Genomic DNA, 26,241 nt, shown 5'->3' on the forward strand with positions numbered 1-26,241 from the left:
TTATTCTTTTATGCCAATGCTTTCGAGCATGGCCTCATAAAAATTTTCCAGCAATGCTATGCAGCCTAGGAACAAGAATAGAGAAATTAGATGCAGGAGTTTAACAAGGGTTGGGAATTAGTAACTTTTTCTATTTAAAAGAAGTTTAGATTTCTGCTTTGCATGCATTATAAAATATGAGCATCTTAAATTTATTAGGTTGTAAAGTCTATTTTATGTCACCAAATAAAATGTTTTCAAATGTGGAACCATTAAAAGAATATGTAAGTAAAAACAAATTGTGGAAATCTCAGGTAAATATGATTTGGCATAGGTGCTGAAGCAAAGTAAGATTACTTGATAGCTTCCCCAGTAAAAGAGTAAACCAGGGAGCCTCTCGCTCCATATACCAGATAAAAGTTAAACTGGTCAATGTATCAAATACAGTGATATCATATGTATTTTTTTACAATGCTGTCAGATAGGATCCATATAACTTTTTCAACAAAAGCAGATTTTGTTAATCGGTAAGTCAGCTATCAGCCATCAAGTGATTCTTGCTGGATTGTCATGTGATAGACATTGAGCTAGAAAAAGGCCCATTTTCATTCCTGGAGGAATTTATAATCTAAGAGGGACATGGACACACACAAATTAAAATCGAGAAAAAGGCACTCATTAGGGAACCCTAACACATTGGTTTTACTCACCGGGTTCTAAGAAATAGGGTCTTTGGGAAATTTCTGTTACATTTTTGATCATCTTTATTGGAGGCCTAGTTTTACTGAATATACTTTCCCATACCATTATTATTTGTTGTTAACTTTGGAGTTGACCATTTTTACCTTCACTTATATATGACACTTGGCATGGCAAGAAATCATGAAGTCATGGATTCTGAGAGGTTCCATAGATTCTGGAGGCAATGTAGGTCTAGAGAGTATGACACTGAAAATCCCACAGCTGACATGACTGGCCGGGGGCCTGATAGCTCTGCTAGTTAGCAGCAGAGGCAACACTGATGCAGGGATCCTCAGTAGCACCTCTGATGTTAGGCCCTTGACTGTGCCTCATGTGGGGATTGGGGTGCCATGCTTCTGAGACTGTAGAAAAGAGAGGGAAGAAAGGGTGATTAAAGTCCCCTCTTCTCTTAACTAGAGGGTGGACACTAGATGATGATGGGAGGAAGCATCTTAAAAAAAGATATGAAGAGGACTACATCTTTGATTTGGTTAAAATTTTAGGAAAGGAACCTAAATTAATGGAAATTGAGGGAGTTATCAAGATTTGGCATTGAAATAAACACTATCTGTTAAATATTAATAAAAAAGCTGCCAAAGTGTTGCTCTTCGGTATTTATTTTCTTTTAAGATTGTCAGTTTTGAAATGTATGTTCTGTATGTTAATTACTCATATGCTTAAAAATAGAGCTTAGCTTTATTGTGTCAAATAAGAAAAGCGGACTTATTTCCATTTCAGGTAAACTATACCGGAAGTTTGGTTAGTGCCATGAAAACCAAGAAGCCTGACAGGGAGACTGAGCAAAAATCTTCTCTTGTTTGATAAAACAAAAAAAGTGAGAGAAACCACTCAGGCCATAAACACATCAACTTCATCTTGTGACTTCTTGCCTTAAATGCAGGCACAGTACATGAGGGCATAAATAACCTCTTGAGTAATAATAGAAATATTAAAACAAGTAGCAATAATTTATTGGACATTTGCTATATACCAGATTTTTTATATCATTTGCTATATAAGCATTATCTTTTATCTTCACACTAACTTCCTTGTGAGGTAGATCTTGTCATGTCTTTTTACACACTTAGTAAATTAGACTCAGGGACCTTCAACGATTTGTTCAAGATCAAGTAGCTAATGGTTGAACTCCATGGACTACAAAGCCAGCTTACTTCTGTGTTGCTGTTAACATCTAAAATGTGAAGGAGTAACAGCAAAACTACTTTCAGATAGTTAATTGTTTCAAATTCTTAACATCTGCTTCTCCTGTTGGTAGTTAAAAGAATGTGCTGTCAACTATATCAGAGTCACTCTCAAGGAGTTTATACAGGGAGAGAATTATATGTCTTTTTCTTAAAGCATTCCTTTCTACCCAAAAGGTTTAGAAATAAGAAAAATCCTCGAAAGATTAAATAAAAATAATTAAGCATATATATTTGTAAGGTATCTAAGTATGGGATCATAGGTATCTAAAAATGTATAAGAAAACAAAACAACTCTTCTGAGCAGTCTCTTTAAAATGTAGATGTGACCTTCAAATTCTTTTTTTTTTTTAAGATTTTGTTTATTTATTTGACAGAGAGAACACAAGTAGGTAGAGAGGCAGGCAGAGAGGGGAAGGAAAGCAGGCTCCCTGCTGAGCAGAGAGCCCCGATGGGAGGTTTGATCCCAGGACCCTGGGGTCATGACCTGAGCTGAAGGCAGAGGCTTTAACCCACTGAGCCACCCAGGCTCCCCAACCTTCAAATTCTTAAGGTGGCTCTGGGTTGCTTTGCAAGAAGATGGGAACCTTCTGGCTGAAGGATGGCTGCTAGAGGAGAAGTTGTAGAAAGAAAGGGTTAATTTGTAGTGAGATTCATTAATTAACTCAATAAATATTTATTAACAGCTTACTAGCTGTCGGGCACTATTCCAGCTGCTCAAGGTAGAGTAGTGAGCATAATAGGCAAAAACCTCCACCTCATGAAACTTACATTTAGAGCAGTTGGTTAATTAATTTGCAAAGGAGAAAAACAAAAACAAAAACAAAAACAGCACAGGGTGAATTAATCTATTAGCACTAGAGGAACAGCTGGCCAGAAGAACCCAAATATTGTGGCCGGGTAGAGAAAAATAAAATGGAGTGTTTTTCCATTAGGGGCTAGGGACTTGGCAATGCAGGAAATGCTGATGAGTGTGTGGGGGGGGGGAGGCAGGGCACACATGGGAGGGAACCCTGCTTCAGGATCTTGAATCAGGAAGTAGGTGCTGGACCCCAGAGAAAAGCTGAAGAGAAGTTTCCAAGACAGGGTCTAACCAAGAGTGGTAGGTAAACATGGACCTGATAAGGAGAGCTGGCACTTCAAAATATCTAAGGATGGGGAAGAGAACACCCGAGCTCTGAGTGAGGAAATAGGAAGAATGTTGATCTCCCTAGGGAATGCCTGAGCACTTTTTGGCTGTGTGGCCGCTCTGTTCCTTGACTATTTGATAGGGATTGTCTTAGTGTGTCTTCAGCCAGGACATCATCTGCAGGTGGGTTTTCCTGCCTGCCCAATAGTCTGAAGGGTGGGGTTGGTGATATCCTCTCATGGTCATGAGGAGGGAGTTAGTGACTCACTTTCCCTCAACTGAAACCACACTGAGCCTCAGTGAAGGCTCACATTTTTTTTTTTTTTAAACTGGAGAGTTTAGGCAGTTTTCTCAAAGTTCTGTAAGTAAATCTGTGGGTGGGAGGAAGAAATTCGGTGTCTTGCCCATGATATATCTCCAGAGCTCACTTGCTTTCTTCCCTCCTCAGGGACAAAGGCTCTCAGCTTAGGTTTTGGGAACAAGGAGGACTGTCCCATAGGGACAACCCCTTTCTTAATGCCTTTCCCTTCTCCAGCATTTCTTTTCCTTTAAACCCTTCCTTGTTGGTATTTTTGACACACTCACACATATTTCCTAGGACGCTTATGATAATAAAAAAATCTGTAGTCTGTCTCCTCTTGTGGATTGCAATTTGTAAGGCTCAGGCATTATTGATTGTCAGTACTTAACATTGACTTTATATTTTTTATATTCCTTTAAATGAATAACTTTGGTAAATATTGCTAACATGGTGTTCCTTGATTCTGTGACCCTGAGTTACATTATAATGTGATCTCACACTGGCTGATGATAAATGATGTTTTCTTCCACTTGCTTCCCTTTAATTCTTAGATTTACTCCAACCCTTAGGAGCAGGGAGGAGATGAGAGTTGACTCAACAGATGACTCTACTATAGTAACTTTGTAATCTGATTATACTGTGAACATCCACTGCCCCTTCTCTGGGGAGTTCCTATTATGCACTTGAATCAGTCACCTGCTAGACATCAGGAGAAAGGATGGATGGAAAGGAATCAATGAAAAAGATTACATGGAAGAAAAAGCTTGGATCAATAATTGTGCTCTTAAATTTTGTGAGTGGTTTCCACGGAAGCTAACGTTGGTCAAAGATTAATGAGGAAGGTGACTGGGTAATCTGTGAGGCCACCATCTCTAGTAAAAGTCCTGTTTTGGTCTAGTTACATGCTGTTCATGTTCACTGGGCTCTCTCTGAAAAGATAACACAGGGAGTTATCTTTTCTTGCAAACCTACTGTGCGCTCAGTATTGTCAAATGCCATCTGTTTATTATTTCATCTAATTCTCAGAAGAGTCCAGTGATACAGGCATTATATTATCTCATTTTATGGTGAGGAAATAGATATTTAAAAACCACACCCAAGTCACACAGTCAGGATGTGACAGAACCAGGATTTAAATCAGCTCTGAGCAACTTTGATGACAGTGGTAGCACCACGAGAACTCTCTGAGTGTATTCCGAAAATAGAGTAATAGCAGGACTAGCAATTCCTTCTGGTTCTTGGACATCCCTCCAGTCATGTGGTGATATATGCCACTCTAATAGTTTTCCACTTACTTTAAAAGTAATGTTTTTATGCTCAAGGACACCTAGGGGAAGTATAGAAAAAGGAGGGTAGTTTCCTTTGCTTACTTTTTTTTTTTTTTTAATTTTCTTTTTGGTGGTTTTCTACCTTTATTTGAAAATCAGTAGATAGTTTTCATCCACATTTAACATCTGTAGATTTTTAAAAGTGGTGGCAGGTACACCAGTAACTAATGGATAGACCTTGTTTGGTGAATATTTGTCCTCATTATGTTTTCTGGGCAGCTGCACACAGATACGTATGGGACGTTCCTTAGTTCTTCAGCCCAGATAGCTTTGTAGAGCTTGGTGTCAGTGTGCACATCTGGAGGTACCATCTCCATCATGGCAAATTTCCAGATCTCTTTGAGTGTCCAAGGGGCACTCTTCTTGAAACCCACTCCATGGATGAGCTGGTGAATGTGGATGGTGTGTTCCCTGGTCATTGCTTCATTGATAACAGAATGACTCTTCTTCTCACACCCTTCTTTGTGGGAGCTATTTGGCTGGGCCCTCCAGTTGGAAAGGAAGGACTTCTTTCCTGATCTTAACACAGAGGTTAGAATTTGGTAGAACTGTATAATAAATTTCTGTCATACTTTCTCTCCTAATACTCAACTTAGGCCAGCCCTCTTTCTCCTGTTTTGAAATCAAACCTTTTAAAAAAATTAACATATAATATTTTATTTGTTTCAGGGGTACAGTCTGTGATTCATCAGTCTCAAACAATTCACAGCCCTCACCATAGCACATCCCCTCCCCAATGTCCATCACCGAGCCACCCATCCCCCCCAACCCCTTCCACTCCAACAACCCTGTTTGTTTCCCGAGATTAAGAGTCTCTTATGATTTGTCTCCCTCTCTGGTTTTGCCTCGTTTCACTTTTTCCTCTCTTTTCCCATGATTCTCTGCCTTGTTTTTCAAATTCCACATACCAGCGAGATCATATGATAATTGTCTTTCCCTGATCGACTTATTTTATTTAGCATAATACCCTCTAGTTTCATCCACATCATTGCTAATGGCAAGATTTCATATTTGATGGCTGCATAATATTCCATGGTATATAAACACCACATCTTTATCCGTTCATCTGCTGAATGGACATCAGGACTCTTTCCATAGTTTGACTATTGTGGACATTGATGCTATAAACATTGGGGGTGCTTGTGCCCCTTAGGATCACTACATTTGTAGCTTTGGGGTAAATACTCAGTAGTGCAATTGCTGGGTCATAGGGTAGCTCTATTTTCAACTTTTTGAGGAACCTCCATGCTGTTTTCCAGAACAGCCTGCATTGAAATTAAGTCTTTAAAATACTTTCAGCAAGATAATTAATAAAAAATGCCCTAGGAAAAACAAAAATACATAACAGCTGATAAAGAAAGCATGACAAATTAAAGAGGGAAGGATAGGTCAATAAATAATTGGGAGACTTGATTATTTAAAACAGATCCATTTATTGAAGAGGCTGTCTTTTTTCCATTGGACATTCTTTCCTGCTTTGTCGAAGATTAGTTGACCATAGAGTTGAGGGTCTATTTCTGGGCTCTCTATTCTGTTCCATTGATCTATGGGTCTGTTTTTGTGCCAGTACCATGCTGTCTTGATGATGACAGCTTTGTAATAGAGCTTGAAGTCCGCAATTGTGATGCCACCAACGTTGGCTTTCTTTTTCAATATCCCTTTGGCTATTCGAGGTGTTTTCTGGTTCCATATAACTTTTAGCATTATTTGTTCCATTTCTTTGAAAAAGATGGATGGTACTTTGATAGGAATTGCATTAAATGTGTAGATTGCTTTAGGTAGCATAGACATTTTCACAATATTTATTCTTCCAATCCAGGAGCATGGATGCATTTGATGCCTAACCTTGCAGTATACACAAAATTAAATGAGAAATATATTAAAAAATTAAATATAAAAATTTTAAACTATAAGAAGATATTGAAAGCATCAGTAAATTTCTACCTGCATTTTAGCTGACAAAAGTTTTTCTAAATATTAAAGCACTGAAAAAATTGCAAAGGAAAATTAGAGTTCACTATATACTAAATTTAAGATACAAACAATCAGAAAGTATTAAAGAGTAAATAACATATTGGGAAACTATAATAGACAAATATGATAGAGGAAGAACTGAAAAGTTAAAGATGCTACAACTTTTATGAGAGAAATGCTAAAGCAAGGTTTTTATTTCTTCTGATATAAATACATTTTAAGACATGGTTCATTTTTTTCATTTTGCTGAGATTTTTTTGGAGATAATTATCAACAAGCCTTATAATTTCAAGTTGTGTATCCATGATACTTCCGTCCCTATGGAAGTTCTCAATAAATGAGTTAAGCAGTTAAGCAGTTACAACCTGAGAATGAGGCACTGTGTCAATCTGTTCAAAAATTAACCAGGGGGGCATGGATCCTGAGCCTGGGGACATTAGCCAGCTGGATCTAAGTTAAGTCACTCAGCTGTCCTGGCATCCAGCCCACACTTCTTCATCAGTATTCATGGATATTATGAGAGACAGAATGCCTTATGGAATCTATATCCACGATATTTGTAGAGTTCTTTTGCTCTTTCACTAGTTGAATTTTCAAAAATAGAAATGAAGAGTCTAGATGTCTTGTTCTTAGTGCATATGTGACACCTTCTGGTGATCCATCATTTTACCTTTATAAGTTCACAAACTGTACATTTATTTATGTCTTTGATAATATTTTTATTATTTATCTAGAGTTTGTGGCTTCTAACTTCATTCATTTTTTGAAAGTGAGAAGTATAATTTACTTTTCTTCGGTTGTCTGGCATAGCTCCCTCCTTGTGTTACCTTAAAAATTCTTGAGGTTCTTCACAGAGGTTCTTTCCTTCCCATAGTTTCAAAAAAAGGGGGGGGTAGCATAGGTGAATTAGCAGTAAACTTAAAGAAATTTTTAAAAATCTTGTATGTTTTTGATTCAGTTGCTGTTTCCAAAGAAATGAATTAGTGTGTATGCGTTAGTGTGTGTTGTGGGGGAGAGGTTGGGAGAGGAAAGAAGGGCAGGGAGAGGGCCAGTGGCTTTCCTCTAGTCTACTTTGGGCATCTGGGGCCTCAGAGAGTGGTAGGGGAATGAAGCTCCAAGAATAGATCATATGGAATTAGAATTTTTCTGTGTTGAGTTTACTTGTCACTTTCCCCCTATAACTGATTATTATTGGGTTGAGTATGGACTTTTAATGGGGGAGTCTTAAAGAAGGTTAAAATAAAGAATCTGCTGCCTTCATAGAATTACATTCCTATATTGCAAATCCTAGAGCATTTGACCTCAAAACTACATTCAAACAGAAACGAATTAGACTAAATAGACAAAAATCTCAACAAATAAGAAAAATGGCTATTTCAGGCCACAAGGAAGATAAATAAAAGCTTAAATGCTTAATACCTTTGTTTTTGACAAAAATCATTACAAATGAGGATACCTTTGCCAAAAATCCAGGATGACATAAGGCTTAGTAACTAACAGGATGGCTTTTCCCCAAGTTAAAAATTTCCTCTTTAAGTGAGATATGAATAAAAAGGACCATGTAGTTTATACTTTTTGAAAAGTCACCACATGACTTTTTTTTTTTTTTTTTTTTTTAGTGGCAGCTAAATGCTATTTCATAAGCTTGACATTATAAGGATTCTTCTAAATTAAGCCCTGAGATTTGTTATTTCAGGCTTTCTGCTAAGTGAGCCCATGCCTTGTGACTTTACTTCTGCTCTGTTTACCAATATTGTGAGTCAGGGTTTGTGGTTGTGACAAAGTCAGCTCCACAGCAGTTTTATCTCCTCTGACTCAGGGAATACACCAGTAGACTGGAAGGGAACATGGAAGATCCAGTGGTTCTGAGACATGGTTTTTGCATGGTAATCACTGTCCTAATGAAGTTTAGAAACTATAGGCTGGATTATTCCTGACTTCTGCCTGAAAGAAGTTTCCTATTCATGAAATATTTCTTTTCTTGTATTTCAAGTTTTTATTTAAATTCTAGTTAGTTAACATATAGTGTAGTATTAGTTTCATGAAGTATTTCTTTCATGAAATGGTACACAGTCAGTACTTCACAGCAGAACTTAGGTATTACTGGCTTAACTGCTTTCTTTGGCTACAATCTTTAACCTACTCAGCATACTCTTATCAGATGAACCCTTCCAAATTATGATTCTGACTATCCAGTTGGAGATATCCCTCAGATTTTTCCTGATTGTATTTGCTTCCTATATAGAAAAAGGAAGAAAAAAGTCATATGCCTACTTTATAATTATTGAAAAATTTCTTTCTTTTAAAAAAATTAACATATAATATATTATTTGCCCCAGGGGTACAGGTCTGTGAATCATCAGGCTTACAGATTTCATAGCACTCACCATTGCACATACCCTCCCCAATGTCCATAATCCAGCCACCCTATCTCTACTCCCCCACCCCCCAGCAACCCTCAGTTTGTTTTGTGAGATTAAGAGTCTTTTATGGTTTGTTCCTGTCTTGATCCCATCTTATTTCATTTTTTTCCCTCCCTACCCCCCATAACCTCCCACTCTGCTTCTCAAATTCCTCATATCAGAGAGATCATATGATAATTGTCTTTCTCTGATTGACTTATTTTGCTTAGCATGATACCCTCTAGTTCCAACCACGTTGTTGCAAATGGCAAGATTTCATTTCTTTTGAAGACTGATAGTATTCTGTTGTATATATATACCACATCTTCTTTATCCATTCATCTATTGATGGACATCTAGTTTCTTTCCATAGTTTGGTTATTGTGGACGATGCTGCTATAAATATTTGGTTGCACAAGCCCCTTTGGATCACTACATTTGTATTTTTAGGGTAAATACCCAGTAATGTGATTGCTGAGTCATAGGGTAGCTCTATTTTCAACCTTTTGAGGAGACTCCATACTGTTTTCCAGAGTGGCTGCACCAACTTGCAGTCCCATCAACAGTGTAGGAGGGGTCTCCTTTCTCTGCATCTTTGCCAACATCTGTCATTTCCTGACTTGTTAATTTTAGCCATTCTGACTGGTGTGAGGTGATATCTCACTGTGGTTTTCATTTGCATTTCCCTGATGCCCAGTGATGTTGAATACTTTGTCATGTGTCTGTTGACCATTTGGATGTCTTCTTCATGGAAATGTCTGTTCATGTCTTCTGCCCATTCCTTGGTTGAATTATTTGTTCTTTGGGTGTTGAGTTTGTTAAGTTCTTTATATATTTTGGATACTAGCCCTTTATCTGATATGTCATTTGTGAATATGCTCTTCCATTCTGTTGGTTGTCTTTGGTTTTATTGACTGTTTCCTTTGCTGTGCAAAAGCTTTTTATCTAATAGTTCATTTTTGCCCTTGCTTCCCTCGATTTTGGTGATGTTTCTAGGAAAAAGTTGCTGTGGCTGAGGTCGAAGAGATTTCTGCTTGTGTTCTTCTCAAGGATTTTGATGGATTCCTTTGTGACATTGAGGTCTTTCATCCATTTTGTATGTGGTGTAAAGAAATTGTCCAGTTTCATTCTTCTGCATGTGGCTGTCCAGTTTTCCCAGCACCATTTGAAGAGACTGTCTTTTTTTCCATTGGACAATTTTTTCTGCTTTGTCAAAGATTAGTTGACCCTAGATATGAGGGTACATTTTGGGGCTCTCTATTCTGTTCCATTGACCTATGTGTCTGTTTTTGTGCCAGTACCATACTGTCTTGATGATAACAGCTTGAAGTCTGGAATTGTGATGCCAACTTTGACTTTCTTTTTCAACATTCTTCTGGCTATTGAGGGCCTTTTCTGGTTCCATACAAATTTTAAGATTATTTTTTCTTTTCTTTGAAAAAAGTTGATGGTATTTTGATAGGGATTGCATTAAATGTGTAGATTGCTCTAGGTCACATAGACATTTTCACAATATTTGTTTTTCCAGTGCATGAGCATGGAATATTTTTCCATTTCTTTGTGTCCTCCTCAATTTCTTTCATGAGTACTTTATAGTTATCTGAGTACAGATTCTTTGCCTCTTTGGTTAGATTTATTCCTAGTATCTTATGGTTTTGGTTGCAGTTGTAAATGGAATCAACTCCTTAATTTCTTCTTTTTCTGTCTTGTTGTTGGTGTATAGAGATGCAACTGACTTCTGTGCATTGATTTTATATCCTGACACTTTCCTGAAATCCTGTTTGAGTCCTAGCAGTTTCGGAGTGGAATCTTTTGGGCTTTCCATATAAAATATCATAACATCAGCAAAGAGTGAGAGTTTTACTTCTTCTTTGCCAGTTCGGATACCTTTTATTTCTTTTCATTGTCTGATTGCTGAGGAGTTTTAGTATTATGTTGAATAGCAGTGGTGATAGTGGACATCCCTTCCATGTTCCTGACCTTAGTGGAAAAGCTCTCAGTTTTTCCCCATTCAGAATGATATTAACCATGGGTTTTTCATAGATGGCTTTGATGATATAAGGAATGTACCCATTATCCCTACATTTTGAAGAGTTTTGATTAAGAAAGGATGATATACTTTGTCAAATGCTTTTTCAGCATCTATTGAGAGTATCATATGGTTCTTTTTCTTTCTTTTTTTAATTAATCACATTGATTGGTTTGTGGATGTTGAACCAACCTTGCAGCCCAAGAATAAATCCCACTTGGTTGTGGTGAATAATCCTTTTAATGTACTGTTGGATCCTATTGGCTAATATTTTGGTGAGAATTTTTGCACCTGTGTTCATCAAGGATATTGGTCTGTAATTCTCCTTTTTGACGGGGTGTTTCTCTTGTTTTGGGATCAAGGTAATGCTGGCCTCATAAAGTGACTTTGGAAGTTTTCCTTCCATTTCTATTTTTTGGAATAGTTTCAGGAGAATAGGTATTAATTCTTCTTTAAATGTTTGGTTGAATTTCCCCTGGGAAGTCATCTGGCCCTGGGCTCAAGTTTTTGGGAGATTTTTGATGACTGCATCAATCTTCCTACTGGTTAGTGGTCTGTTCAGGTTTTCTATTTCTTTGTGGTTCAGTTTATATGTCTCTAGGAATTTATCCATTGCTTCCAGATTGTCAAATTTGCTGGTGTATAGTTTCTCATAATATTTTCTTATAATTGTTTTTATTTCTTTGGTGTTGGTTGTGATCTCTCCCTTTTCATTCATGATTTTATTTATTTGGGTCCTTTCTCTTTTCTTTTTGGTAAGTCTGGCCAGAGGTTTATCAATCTTATTAATTCTTTCAAAGAACCAGCTCCTAGTTTTGTTGATTTGTCCTATTGTTCTGTTGGTTCTATTTCATTGATTTCTGCTCTGATCATTATGATTTCTCTTCCCCTGCTTGGTATAGGTTTTCTTTGCTCTTCCTTCTCCAGCTCCTTTAGTGTGGGATAAGCTTATGTATTTGAGACCTTTCTTATTTCTTGTGAAAGGCTTATATTGCTCTATACTTTTCTCTCAGGACCACCTTTGCTGTGTCCCAAGGATTTTGAACAATTGTGTTTTCATTTTCATTTCAATTCATTTGAATTCAATTTTCATTTCAATTGTGGTTTCATTTTCATTTGTTTCTATGAATTTTTAAAAATTTTCTTTAATTTCCTGGTTAACCCATTCATTCTTTAGTGGGATGTTCTTTAGCCTCCATGTATTTGAGTTCTTTCCAAGTTTCCTCTTGTGATTGAGTTCTAGTTTCAGAGCATTATGGTCTGAAAATATGTAGGGAATGATCCCAATCTTTTAGGTTTGTGACCTGATTTGTGACCCAGGATGTGATCTATTCTGGAGAATGGTCCATGTGCACTAGAGAAGAATGTGTATTCTGTTGTTTTGGGATGGAATGTTCTGAATATATTTGTAATGTCTGTTTGGTCCAGTATGTTATTTAAAGCCTTTATTTCCTTGTTGATCTTTTGCTTGGATGATCTGTGCATTTCAGTGAGGGGAGTGTTAACATTTCCTACTATTATTGCATTATCGTCGATGTGTTTCTTTGATTTTGTTATTAATTGGTTTATGTAGTTGGCTGCTCCCATGTTAGGGGTGTAGATATTGACAATTGTTAGATCTTCTCGTTGGACAGACCCTTTAAGTATGATATAGCATCCTTTCTCATCTCTTATTATAATCTTTGGCTTAAAATCTAATTTATCTGTTATAAGGATTGCCACCCCAGCTTTGTTTCAATGTCCATTAGCATGGTAAATTGTTTTCCACCCCCTCACTTTAAATCTGGAAGTGTCTTTGGGTCTATAGTGAGATTCTTGGAGACAACATATTGATGGGTCTAGATTTTTTTATCCATTCTGATACCTTGTGTCTTTTGATTGGGGCATTTAGCCCATTTATATTCAAGGTAACTACTGAAAGATATGAATATAGTACCCTTGTATTGCCTTTATTGCCTTGTATTGTATATTACTTTTAGGAACTTTCTTTGCTTAGAGGTCCCCTTTTATATTTCCTGTAGGGCTGACTTGGTGTTTGCAAATTCTTCTCATTTTTGTTTGTCCTGGAAGCTTATTATCTCTCTTTCTATCTTTAGTGACAGCCTAGCTGGATATAGTATCCTTGGCTGCTTAATTTTCTCACTTAGTGCTCTGAATATGTCATGCCAGTCCTTTCTGGCCTACCAGTTCTCTGTGGATAGGTCTGTTGCCAAAATATTTCTACTGTTTATGTTATGGACCTCTTGTCCCGAGCTGCTTTCAGGATTTTTCTTTATGTCACTGAGACTTCTAAGTTTTCCTACTAGGTGATGGGTTGTGGACCTATTTTTATTGATTTTGAGGGATTTCTCTGTGCTTCCTGGATTTTGATGCTTGTTCCCTTAATCAAATTAGGGAGTTCTTTGCTATAATTTGCTCCAATATATATTCTGCCCCCCCTCTCTTTCTTACTTCTTCTAGAATCCCAATTATTCTAATATTGTTTCATCTTATGGTATCACTTATCTCTCAAATTCTCCCCTCATGGTCCAGTAGTTGTTTGTCTCTCTTTTGCTCAGCTTCTTTATTCTCTGTCATTTAGTCTTCTATACCACTAACTCTCTCTTCTGTCTCATTTATCCTAGCAATAGGAGTTTTCATTTTTTATTGCACCTCATTAATAGCTATTGATTTCAACTTGGTTCGATTTCAGTTCTTTTATTTCTCCAGAGAGGGATTCTCTGATATCTTCTATGCTTTTTTCGAGCCCAGATAGCACCTTGATAACTATCATTCTGAACTCTAGTTCTGACACATTATTAACGTCTGTATTGATTTGGTCCCTAGCCATCAGTACTGCCTCTTGTTCTTTTTTTTTTTTTTTGTGGTGAGTTTTTCCACCTTGTCATTTTATCCAGGTAAGAATAGATGAATAAGAGAACAAAATACTAAAAGGTAGTAACAACCCCAGAAAAATATGCACTAACCAAATCAGAATAGACCTGAAAAAAAAGTGGGGAAATATTATATATTTATATTATATTATATTACATATAAAATTTATGTATAATTATATGTTACATATAATTATACATAAATATTATATATATTTTATATATATACACACATGAGTATATATATATATATCTATACACACACACACACACACACACACTGGTGTGTTTTATATATATATATATATATTTTCACTAGTATATATACTGGTGAATAAAACAGAGCGACACAGCTGATTTTGGGTATGTTTTGGTCTGTTAGAAGAAACTACCTCTTAAAATTTCAGAGAAAGAAATTTTAAGAGGTAGTTTCGGAGAAAGGGGAACCCTCCTCCACTGTTGGTGGGAATGCAAGCTGGTGCAGCCACTCTGGAAAACAGCATGGAGGTTCCTCAAAATGTTGAAAATAGAACTGCCCTATGACCCAGCAATTGCTCTACTGGGTATTTACCCTAAAGATACAAATGTAGTGATCCAAAGGGACACATGCACCCGAATGTTTATAGCAGCAATGTCCACAATAGCCAAACTATGGAAAGAACCTAGATGTCCATCAACAGATGAATGGATGAAGAAGATGTGGTATATATACACAATGGAATACTATGCAGCCATCAAAAGAAATGAAATCTTGCCATTTGCAACAACATGGATGGAACTAGAGCGTATCATGTTTAGCGAAATAAGTCAAGCAGAGAAAGACAACTATCATATGATCTCCCTGATATGAGGAAGTGGTGATGCAACATGGAGGCTTAAGTGGGTAGAAGAAGAATAAATGAAACAAGATGGGATTGGGAGGGAGACAAACCATAAGTGACTCTTAATCTCACAAAACAAACTGAGGGTTGCCGGGGGGAGGGGGTTTGGCAGAAGGGGGTGGGATTATGGACATTGGGGAGGGTATGTGATTTGGTGAGTGCTGTGAAGTGTGTAAACCTGGTGATTCACAGACCTGTACCCCTGGGGATAAAAATATATGTTTATAAAAAATAAAAAATTATAAAAAAATAAAAAAAAATTAAAAAAAAATAAATAAATTAAAAAAAAAATTTCAGAGAAAGAAAAACTTATATATATATATAAATAAGGGTAAAAACAATGAAGGGATGGAATATGACTGTAAAGATGAAAAAAAGGATTCTAAAATGGGAATTGATACAATAAGAACTTGGTTGATAAAAGGAAAAAAAGGTGGAAAGAATGTGATCAGGCTGGAGATTAGAACAAATCTATGTGTTAGTTTAGGGTATATTTTGATCTATTAGAAGAAATTGTATCTCAAAATTTTAAGGAAAAAAAATCCCTGTATGTATTTAAGAAATAAGGTTAAATAGAATGAACAGATAAAATATGACTATAACAATGAAAATTTTTTAAAAAATTAAAAGATTTTTTAAAAGAGTTAAAAAATATTAGAATAGGAAAGAGGAAAAATTAAAAAAATAGAAGAAGGAAAAATAAAATTAAAAAAATTTAACTTTGAAAGACTATAGGATCATGGGGAAAAAAGCCATGAATTTCATGTATTGCTTTCATCTAGCTCTGGAGTTCTGCCGTTCTAATTGGTTGGTTAACTTGGTCTTGGCTGGATATTCTTGCTGATCTTTTGGGGAGTGGCCTCCTGTAGTGATTTTCAAATGTCTTTGCTGGAGGCAAAATTGCACTGCCCTTGCCAGGGCTCAGGCTAAGCAATCTGCTCAGTTTTGCTCTCAGTAGCTTTTGTTCCCTGAATGCTTTCCATAGAGCTCTGGAGGACAGGAATGAAAATGGTGGCCTCCCAATCACTGGCCCTGTAGGAGCTGAGAACTCAGGGTCCCACTCATCAGTGTGCCCTCAGAGAAAAGTAGTCAATTCCTCCCATATCCCAGGTCTCTGGCTGTACTCTGCTTACATGACCTGTGACTGAGCATTTCTATCTCTGGCCCACGGCCCTGTTTGGAGTTTCCAAACCCAGCAGATTCCTGCCAAGCACTCCTGCACTACTCCACCCATAGGAGGAAAGAGTGGTTCTCCCTGGGTCTGTTGCTCGTGGGGTCCCTGCTCGAAAAGCAGTGGTCCAACTGTGCCTTGGATCACATTTTAAGGTAATCCTGAGCTGGGAGCCCACTGCTTGGCTCCGTCTCTGCAGCCAGCTTCCCAGCTCTGATGTCTGGCAGCTCTGCCACACTCAGGCACCCCTGGCCTTTTGTGTCCCTGTGGGTCCTGAGCCCACACTGTCCCCACCAGTGCTCCACCTCCACTTAGCCTCTGGAGTGATATCCCTCAGTGGAGCAGTTTTCCAGATGTTCTGATTTTCTGCTGCACTGCTTTCTCACTTGCCAGCAGCTAGCCCCTCCCCTTGTGGTCTATCTTTTCATGCTTCGGATTTACTTTCTGCACATCCTACCTTCCAAAGTTGTCGATTTTCTGTTCCTAGAATTGCTGCTCTTCTCTTCTACCTCCTGTTGCATTTATAGGTGTTTAGAATGGTTTGATAACTATCTAGCTGAACTCCTGTGACCTGATGATATCTTGGTCTGCTACTCCTCTGCCATCTTGCTCCTTCCTCTATCATTGAAAATTTTCTTGATTGGAAAAAGGTTTATAGATAAATATTATTTCTTTGTAAATGAAACATATAATAGTCTTGGGGTGAGAGATATCCAAGCATGTACTGAATTCATAAGGTAATTTCAGATTTCACTGAGTTGACATTTATTGAATTAATTTTAATGTATGTTGTAAATTTTGGCATAGATAGAACTTTCAGTATAATCCACAATGTGTGGACTCATAAGCAAAGCAAGAATGCATGTACCCCTATTGCTAAGTATACTTTATTTTCTTAAACATCCCATAATATTATCTTTTTTATCATGATATTATCTTGAAAGAGAACTATTTCCCTAAAAAGATTATAAAATCTATTCCATTGTGATATAGAGTACTAGTGTTCACCATGTGTTCTGTTTCTTTTCATTTCCTAGTCTCCTTTGCCATTATATTTGGGACTTCTGGCTAATTCTGGTCAGTGGACAATTAAGTAGAGGAGAAACATGTTTCTTTTGAGCTAGAGCAAACTGGGAGACCCCACATTGCAGATGATGCAGGCCTTGGATGGTAGCTTGGTTTCTGGGATATTGTGTGCAGGAGAGCATTTATGTATGTATGTATGTATGTATGTATGTATGTATTTGACAGATAGAGATCACAAGTCAGCGAGAGGCAGGCAGAGAGAGAGGAGGAAGCAGGCTCCCCGCTGAGCAGAGAGCCCCATGCAGGGCTCCATCCCAGGATCCTGGGATTATGACCTGATCTGAAGGCAGTGGCTTAATCCACTGAGCCACCCAGGCACCCCCAGGAGAGCATTCTTTAGACTAGCGCTGGATGTGGAACTTGATCAAGAGATAAACTTCATGATTTGAGAATTAACTAGTTACCCCATATAACCTAGCCTCTCCTAAATCATAGAAAGGTTAAACAGTAAGGACCAGGTGTTAGGAACTCTTACAACTGTATCGAAAGAAATGAAATATGAATTCCTTTCTCCTCCTCCAGTGGTTTTCTGTGCTGTGGAGAATGCTTTTGTTGACTTCCAGTTGAGATGTCCTGCTTTCCACTTGAAGTCCGGGTCCTGAGTGTTTTCTGAACTGAGACTGAAGATGACCAAACCCTTTAGCACTATATCTTTCCTGAGTGGCAGAGTCTTGGCTAATGATGGTCTCATGAGTAGAACTGGGGTTGCCTGGGTGGCTCAGTTGGTTAAGCATCTTCCTTCAGACCAGGTCATGATCCTAGGGTCCGGGGATTGGTCCCCTCAATTGGCTCCCTTGCTCAGCAGGGAGTCTGCTTCTTCCTCTCCCTCTGCCTGCTGCTCTCCCTGCTTGTGCTCTCTCTCTTTGTCAAATAAATAAATAAATAAATAAATAAATAAATAGATAAAATCTTAAAAAAAGTGAAGAATAGAATTGGTGCTAAGATCCTGCTTCTCCCCTTTCTACCCCACCTGCACCCTTTGAGTGCTTTCTACAAGGTGTCTCAAAATTTTGCCCCACTTTCTAGTCTTATCCCAACTTCCCCTTCAAATCTAGGTCTTATCCCAACTCTTCCAAACTGATTTACTTGGATTTGCTGGACATGTCTATTTTCCTCTGGATCTTATTCATATCAGATGAGATTGGGAACCTTCAGGTTGGTAGGGTTGCAGACTCTTTTAGTTATATCATTGTTTCTGTATAAAAGTCTTCCTTCCTTTTCATTATACCTATTCTTCAGGGTGAAGCCCAAAGTTTTACTTTGTTTTGAAAGCTCTGAGCTGCATTAAAATTTCTATAGATTCACAATCCTTATTTTTATTTCTAAAATCCAAAAAGCTCTGAAAACTGAAAGCTTTTAAATAACTCTTTTCGCAGCAAAATCTAGATGGGTCTGAAGATATTTGGAGACAAGTCTTGAACTGACTTGACTTTATTTACCTGTAGTTTTTATTACACACACACACACACACACACACACACACACACACACACACAATCATATTCTGTTTGATTTTGATGTGCTATCCTAGATCTTTTGGGAGTTATTATATAATTTATTGGGTTACCTGTGCAAAATCTGAAACATTTTGAGTTCAGAAACTCATCTGTATCCAGGGGTTTTTGTCAAGAGATAGTGGATCTGTTACTATCCTTATGGAGAAACCATTGGTTACTTCCATTTTCAAATTTTATGATCTATTTGAATGTGCTTTAATAAAAATAACTTCTAGCATAGGCTGGGATTTTTTTTTAAGATTTTATTTATTTGACAGACAGAGATCACAAGTAAGCAGAAAGGCAGGTAGAAAGAGAAGTAGGCTCTCGGCTGGGCAGAGAGCCCAACTTGGGGTTCTATCCCAGGACCCTGAGACCATGACCCGAGCCGAAAGCAGAGGCTTTAACCCACTGAGACACCCAGGCACCCAGGCTGGGATTTTTGATAACAAAAATATCCTTTTTTAGATTTTTTTTGGGGGGGGGGCAAATTTCCAAAAATGATAAATTCAGTTGCACAAAACTGTGTCATCTTTATTTTCTGTAAACTTAGTTTTTACTTCAAGCTCCGCATCTGCAGAAAACATCAGGTGAATTCAGTTACGTTAATGATTACTCAGTCATTTAATGCTTAAGGGAAATAGGCCTGAAATTCCTGCTCCAGTCACAGGCTTCACGAATTTGACTTCTCTTCATGCTTCTCTTATAGGCACATGGAGCTTTTGGATATTTCTCTGTGGTCTTTAGGGATCCATAGTCTTGAGTCCCTCTCTGCCTTCACTATTTTAACCCTGCTGTTGTCAGAACATATGTGGGATAAGTGTACTGAAGTCTGCACAAAGGTTGTTGTCTTCTTGATTTATGCATGTGAAACGAGGCCCCAGACCTAGTGGACTGATTATTCTTCCCTCCTTACTCTTAAAGGGTAGGAATGGAGTCAAGCAGTTGAAATGACCACATTTTCTCTGATTCTAGTAAGGTTATTAATCAAATTTATTTCCCTTTTCAGGTCACTAGGCAAACATTCTTCCAAACTTATCAGTTTTTTAAAAAAATATTTTATTTATTTATCAGAGAGAGAGAGAGAGAGAGAGCATAAGCAGGAGGAGTGGCAGGCAGAGGGAGAAGCAGGCTTCCCGCTGAGGAAGGGGCCCATTGTGAGACTCCATCCTAGGACCCTGGCATCATGACCTGAACCAAAGTCTGATGCTTAACCCAACTGAGCCACCCAGGCATCCCTAAACCTACTGGTTTTTGATATTTAAAAAGCCACATCTCACCGAGCTATTGTATATGGCATGGATTTACAAAAGTATACACTGAGGTTAAAAATACATATAACTAGATAAAAGGTGACTAGAATTCTTTGTGTCTGGCTGTGATTTGGCTCTGACTAGTGGGTAAAGGTAGTTGGGGGTGGGGTGGGTGGTGAGCACCAAGTCAGTGTGTGTGAAGTTCATTCTACTGCATGTGCACTCCTATTTAGCATCACTCAAATTCCAAACTGAAAAAGCTGCCTCCAATGCAAAAGTAGAAGTTTGATTTATCCTTGGATAAGTGGTTTTCTGAGTGGTTTCAGGAAGTGGCAGAGGAGGCTGTTAGAGAGAATTCTCACCCACCTCCTTCATGTCAGCCTTATCGCATCCATATTTAGTTCAGTCTTTTAAGTCTTTTACATATTGTGAATCTATGTGGGATTTAAGTAGAATGCTGCTAGTGAAAATAGTTTGAAAAATCCTTGTATCTAAATAGGATTATACAAAAGGTTTTTCAAACAGCCTGTTCTAGTGAGTAATGTTTCACCTGTAATCAAACACTGCTTAACCAGAACCAGCTTCCACTCTTAGCTGTGAACGAACGATTCAGCAATAGTCTTCTAAATCAGTGAAAGACTCTCCCAAGTTCTCATATCTGTGCCTGTTTGTTTCAGCTCTGGGAAGTTGAGTTCAAGAGACTTGTAATCCATTTCCTTTCAGTCCTTGCTCCCCACATAACCCCATAAGCTACTTGCTTATAGGGCTTTATCATTTTTACTGCTCTTTTTCCTCTTGAGAGAGACAGAGAGAATTAGACAAACAAACAAAAAAAGCCTTTCCCATGCTCAGTTGAGTATTCCCATTCCTGCTGACTGCAAACAGATATGATACATCTGGGTGTTTTGGCCAGTTACAGTGTAACTACTCATACCTTGGCTCACACACCCCACATTTGTCACCTGGAACCTTGTGCTAGCCTCCAAAGTGGCCCCTTTCCTTTACTGCTCCTTGATATTGCTCACTTCTAAAATGTCACTCAAGTGTTCTTTTTCTAAAATGTACCTCTAATCATCTTGCTCCTAAAAATGGAAAGATTTAAAAAGATTTTGTATTTTAATGGCTATCAGACACATGAAAAAATGTTCATCATCACTAGCCATCAGGGAGATTCAAATTAAAACCACACTGAGATACCACCTTACACCAGTTAGAATGGCCAAAATTAGCAAGACAGGAACATGTGTTGGAGGGGATGTGGAGAAAGGGGAACCCTCTTACACTGTTGGTAGGAATGCAAGTTGGTGTAGCCACTTTGGAGAACAGTGTGGAGATCCCTTAAGAAATTAAAAATAGAGGTTCCCTATGACCCTGCAATTGCATTCCTGGGTATTTACCCCAAAGGTACAGATGTAGTGAAAAGAAGGGCCATCTGTACCCCAATGTTTATAGCAGCAATGGCCACGGTCACCAAACTGTGGAAAGAACCAAGATGCCCTTCAACGGACGAATGGTTAAGGAAGATGTGGTCCATATACACTATGGAGTATTATGCCTCCATCAGAAAGGATGAATTCCCAACTTTTGTAGCAACATGGATGGGACTGGATGAGATTATGCTGAGTGAAAGAAGTCAAGCAGAGAGAGTCAATTATTATATGGTTTCACTTATTTGTGGATCAAATAGCATGGAGGACAAGGGAAGATGGGGAGGAGAAGAGAGTTGAGGGAAATTGGAAGGGGAGGTGAACCATGAGAGACTATGGACTCTGAAAAACAATCTGAGGGTTTTGAAGGGGCGGGGGGTGGGAGGTTGGGGGAACCAGGTTGTGGGTATTGGAGAGGACACAGATTGCATAGAGCACTGGGTGTAGTGCAAAAACAATGAATACTGTTGTGCTGAAAATAAATTAAAATAAATAAATAAATAAACACTTAATAAAAACACAAACAAACCACATTGAGTTACCACGTTATACCAGTTAGAATAGCCCAAACTAACAAGACAGGAAACAACATGTGTTGGAGAGGATGTGGAGAAAGGGGAACCCTCTTACACTGTTGGTGGGAATGCAAGTTGGTGCAGCCACTTTGCAAAACAGTGTGGAGATTACTTAAGAAATTAAAAATAGAGCTTCCTTATGACGCTGCAAATGCACTACTGGTATTTATTTCAAAGATACTGATGTAGTGAAAAGAAGGGCCATCTGTACCCCAGTGTTCATAGTAGCAATGGCCATGGTCACCAAACTGTGGAAAGAACGAAGATGCCCTTCAGCGGACGAATGGATAAGGAAGATATAATCCATATATCTATGGAGTATTATGCCTCCATCAGAAATGATGAATACCCAACTTTTGTATCAATATGGATAGGACTGGAAGAGATTATGCTGAGTGAAATAAGTCAAGCATCATATGGTTTCACTTACCTGTGGAGCATAAGGAATAACATGGGACATTGGGAGATGGAGAGAAGTAAGATGGGGGAAATTGGAGGGGGAGACAAACTCTGAGAAACTGTGGACTCTAAGGAAAAAACTGAGGGTTTTGGAGGGGAAGGGTAGGGGGGGTTGGGTGTGCCTGGTGGTGGATATTATGGAGGGCACGTATTGCATGGAGCACTGGGTGTGGTGCATAAACAATGAATTTTGGAACACTGAAAAGAAATAAAATAAAATGGAAAAAAAAGGTTAAAAAAAGATTTTGTATTTTGCATTTTTTAAAAGATTTTATTTGCACTCATACGAAAGAGAGAATGAACAAGTGAGGGGGAGGGAGAAGCAGATTCCCCGCTGAGCAGGAAGCACAATGCTCAGGATCATAACCTGAGTGGAAAGCAGTTGCTTAACTGACTGAGCCACCCAGGTACCCTGGCTTTGCATTTTTAGAAGATATTCAAATTCTTGGCCTTGGATCACAAGATCTTTAATGATTTCCAGCAGAATGCAGTGATTAACAATTATTCTGTGTCTCACATGCCAGCAGTATGATAGGTTCCTCACCATCATTTCAACTTTACAACTCTGGGTGGTAGTGGTTTTAACTTCACTCTAAAATGAGGAAAGCAGAGCTTAGAGAGATGACTTTTCCAACAGTTAAAGAATAACATGATTCCTTCTATCACTGGTCCTCCCTATGTACCCTGATGTACTCCAAACACTGCAGTCTTCCCTGAGACCAGCACTGAAATATTCACTGTCACCTGTCAGGTCTCTTTTCCTTACTCATGCCAGGTCCCCAGCCTGTAATGCGAAGAAATTTCATTCCCTGAGCAATCATTAATTAAGCCTCAAGATCCAGACCACCAGTTCCTTTCTCTGTTTCACTGTTTTGTCCCTTGAGGCACAACTAGATATACCTTTCCTTGTGAACCAGGAGCCCTCTATGGACAAGTCACATGGTTAGATGGTGAATCCAATGTATGAAAAGGGTCCTGTTCCTCATGCCTCACTCAGGGACTATTAATTCCATCAGCAGGTGATCATTTCAGTCAACTGAGGAAGAATAGAATATAGAGGAACTTTAGCTTGCTGTGGTATTCCCACTGTAGACCATCAAATACCTGCTGATACTGTCCTTCTATATTTTATTTCTTCTAGCTAATCAATTAATTAATTGAAAGCTTTTCTTTGAGTGAGAGAGCATGGGCATGAACAGGAGGAGGGGCAGAGGGAGAGGAGAAGCAGGATCCCAACTGAGCAGGGAGTCCAATTCAAGGCTTGATCTAAGGAATCTAAGACCTGAGTCTAAGGCAGATGTTTAACTGATTGAGCCAACTGGTGCCCCTATTTTTAATTTTTTTGAATTAATAAAAAAATTAAAATTTTATTTCTTAAAAAAAGTATTTTTACTGTATTGACAGCAATGTGCTCGCACAGGAAGTAGTTGATGTTTATATATTCAGACATCCAAGGAGACGTTTATTTTCTAGCTGTGTTTTTTTAATGAAAAAATTTTAATTGTGGTAAAATAAAAACACAAGATTTACTATCTTTATTTTTAAGTATACAGTTCAGTAGTGTTAAGCACTTTCACATTGTGCAATCTTCAGAACTTTTATGTCTTACAAAACCGAAACTCTCTATCCCTTAAATAACTCCCAATTCTCTGTCACCCATGCTGCGGTCTGATGATCACTATTCTACTTTCAGTTTCAATGAGTTTGACTACTCTAGGTACTTCATATAAATGGAATTCTACAGTGTATTCGTCTTTCTGTGCCTGACATAGTTCACTTAGCACTATGTCCTCAAGGTTTATTCATATTACAGCATATGTCAAAGTTTCCTTCCCTTTCAAGGCCGTATAATATACTCCATTGTTTGTGTATGTCACATTTAGATAATCCACTCTTCTGATAATGGACAGTTGGATTTCTTCTACCTTTTGGCTACTGTGAAAAATACTGCTATCAACATGGGAGTACAAATGTCTCTTTGTGATCCTACTTTCAGTTATTTTGGGTATATACCGTGAAATGGAACTTCTGGATTATATAGTAATTCTATTTCAGTTTTTTTGAGGAACTGCCATACTGTTTTCATAGTGGCTACACCATTTTACATTCTTTTTAAAAAAATTTTTATTTTTTTAAACATATAGTATATTTTTATCCCCAGAGGTACAGGTCTCTGAATCGCCAGGTTTACACACTTCACAGCACTCACCATAGCACATACCCTCCCCAATGTCCATAACCCCACTACCCTCTCTCAACCCCCCTCCCCTAGCAACCCTCAGCTTGTTTTGTGAGAATAAGAGTTAGTTATGATTTGTCTCCCTCCTGATCCCATCTTTTTTTTTTTTAAAGATTTTATTTATTTATTTGACAGAGAGAGATCACAAGTAGGCAGACAGGCAGGCAGAGAGAGAGAGAGGAGGAAGCAGGCTCCGTGCTGAACAGAGAGCCCGATGCGGGACTCGATCCCAGGACCCTGAGATCATGACCTGAGCCAAAGGCAGCGGCTTAACCCACTGAGCCACCCAGGTGCCCCTCCTGATCCCATCTTGTTTCATTTATTCTTTTCCTACCCTCCAAACCCCCCACATTGCATCTCCACTTCCTCATATCAGGGAGATCATATGATAGTTGCCTTTCTCCGATTGACTTATTTTGCTAAGCATGATACCCTTTAGTTCCAACCACGTCGTCGCAAATGGCAAGATTTCATTTCTTTTGATGGCTGCATAGTATTCCACTGTGTATATATACCACTTCTTCTTTATCCATTCATCTGTGGATGGACATCTAGGTTCTTTCCATAGTTTGGCTATTGTAGACATTGCTGCTATAAACATTTGGGTGCATGTGTCCCTTTGGATCACTACGTTTGTATCTTTAGGGTAAATACCTAGTAGTGCAATTGCTGGGTCATAGGGTAGTTCTATTTTCAACATTTTGAGGAACCTCCATGCTGTTTTCCAGAGTGGTTGCACCAGCTTGCATTTCCACCAACAGTGTAGGAGGGTTCCTTTTTCTCCGCATCCTCGCCAGCATCTGTCATTTCCTGACTTATTAATTTTAGCCTATCTGACTGGTGTGAGGTGATATCTCATTGTGGTTTTGATTTGTATTTCACTGATGCTAAGTGATGTGGAGCACTTTTTCATGTGTCTGTTGGCCATTTGGATGTCTTCTTTGCAGAAATGTCTGTTCATGTCTTCTGCCCATTTCTTGATTGGATTATTTGTTCTTTGGGTGTTGAGTTTGCTAAGCTCTTTATAGATTTTGGACACTAGCCCTTTATCTGATATGTCATTTGCAAATATCTTCTCCCATTCTGTCAGTTGTCTTTTGGTTTTGTTAACTGTTTCCTTTGCTGTGCAAAAGCTTTTGATCTTGATGAAATCCCAATAGTTCATTTTTGCCCTTACTTCCCTTGCCTTTGGTGATGTTCCTAGGAAGATGTTGCTGCAGCTGAGGTCGAAGAGGTTGTTGCCTGTATTCTCCTCAAGGATTTTGATGGATTCCTTTCTCACATTGAGGTCCTTCATCCATTTTGAGTCTATTTTCATGTGTGGTGTAAGGAAATGGTCCAATTTCATTTTTCTGCATGTGGCTGTCCAATTTTCCCAACACCATTTATTGAAGAGGCTGTCTTTTTTCCATTGGACATTCTTTCCTGCTTTGTCGAAGATTAGTTGATCCTAGAGTTGAGGGTCTATTTCTGGGCTCTCTATTCTGTTCCATTGATCTATGTGTCTGTTCTCATGCCAGTACCATGCTGTCTCGATGATGACAGCTTTGTAATAGACCCTGAAGTGTGGAATTGTGATGCCACCAACTTTGGCTTTCTTTTTCAATATTCCTTTGGCTATTTGGGGTCTTTCTGGTTTCATATAAATTTTAGGATTATTTGTTCAATTTATTTGAAAAAATTGGATGTTATTTTG

The sequence above is a fragment of the Mustela putorius genome, unplaced genomic scaffold (assembly GCF_011764305.1).
Source record: "Mustela putorius furo isolate JIRA1106 unplaced genomic scaffold, ASM1176430v1.1 tig00003834_pilon_pilon_pilon, whole genome shotgun sequence".
NCBI lineage: Eukaryota > Metazoa > Chordata > Mammalia > Carnivora > Mustelidae > Mustela > Mustela putorius.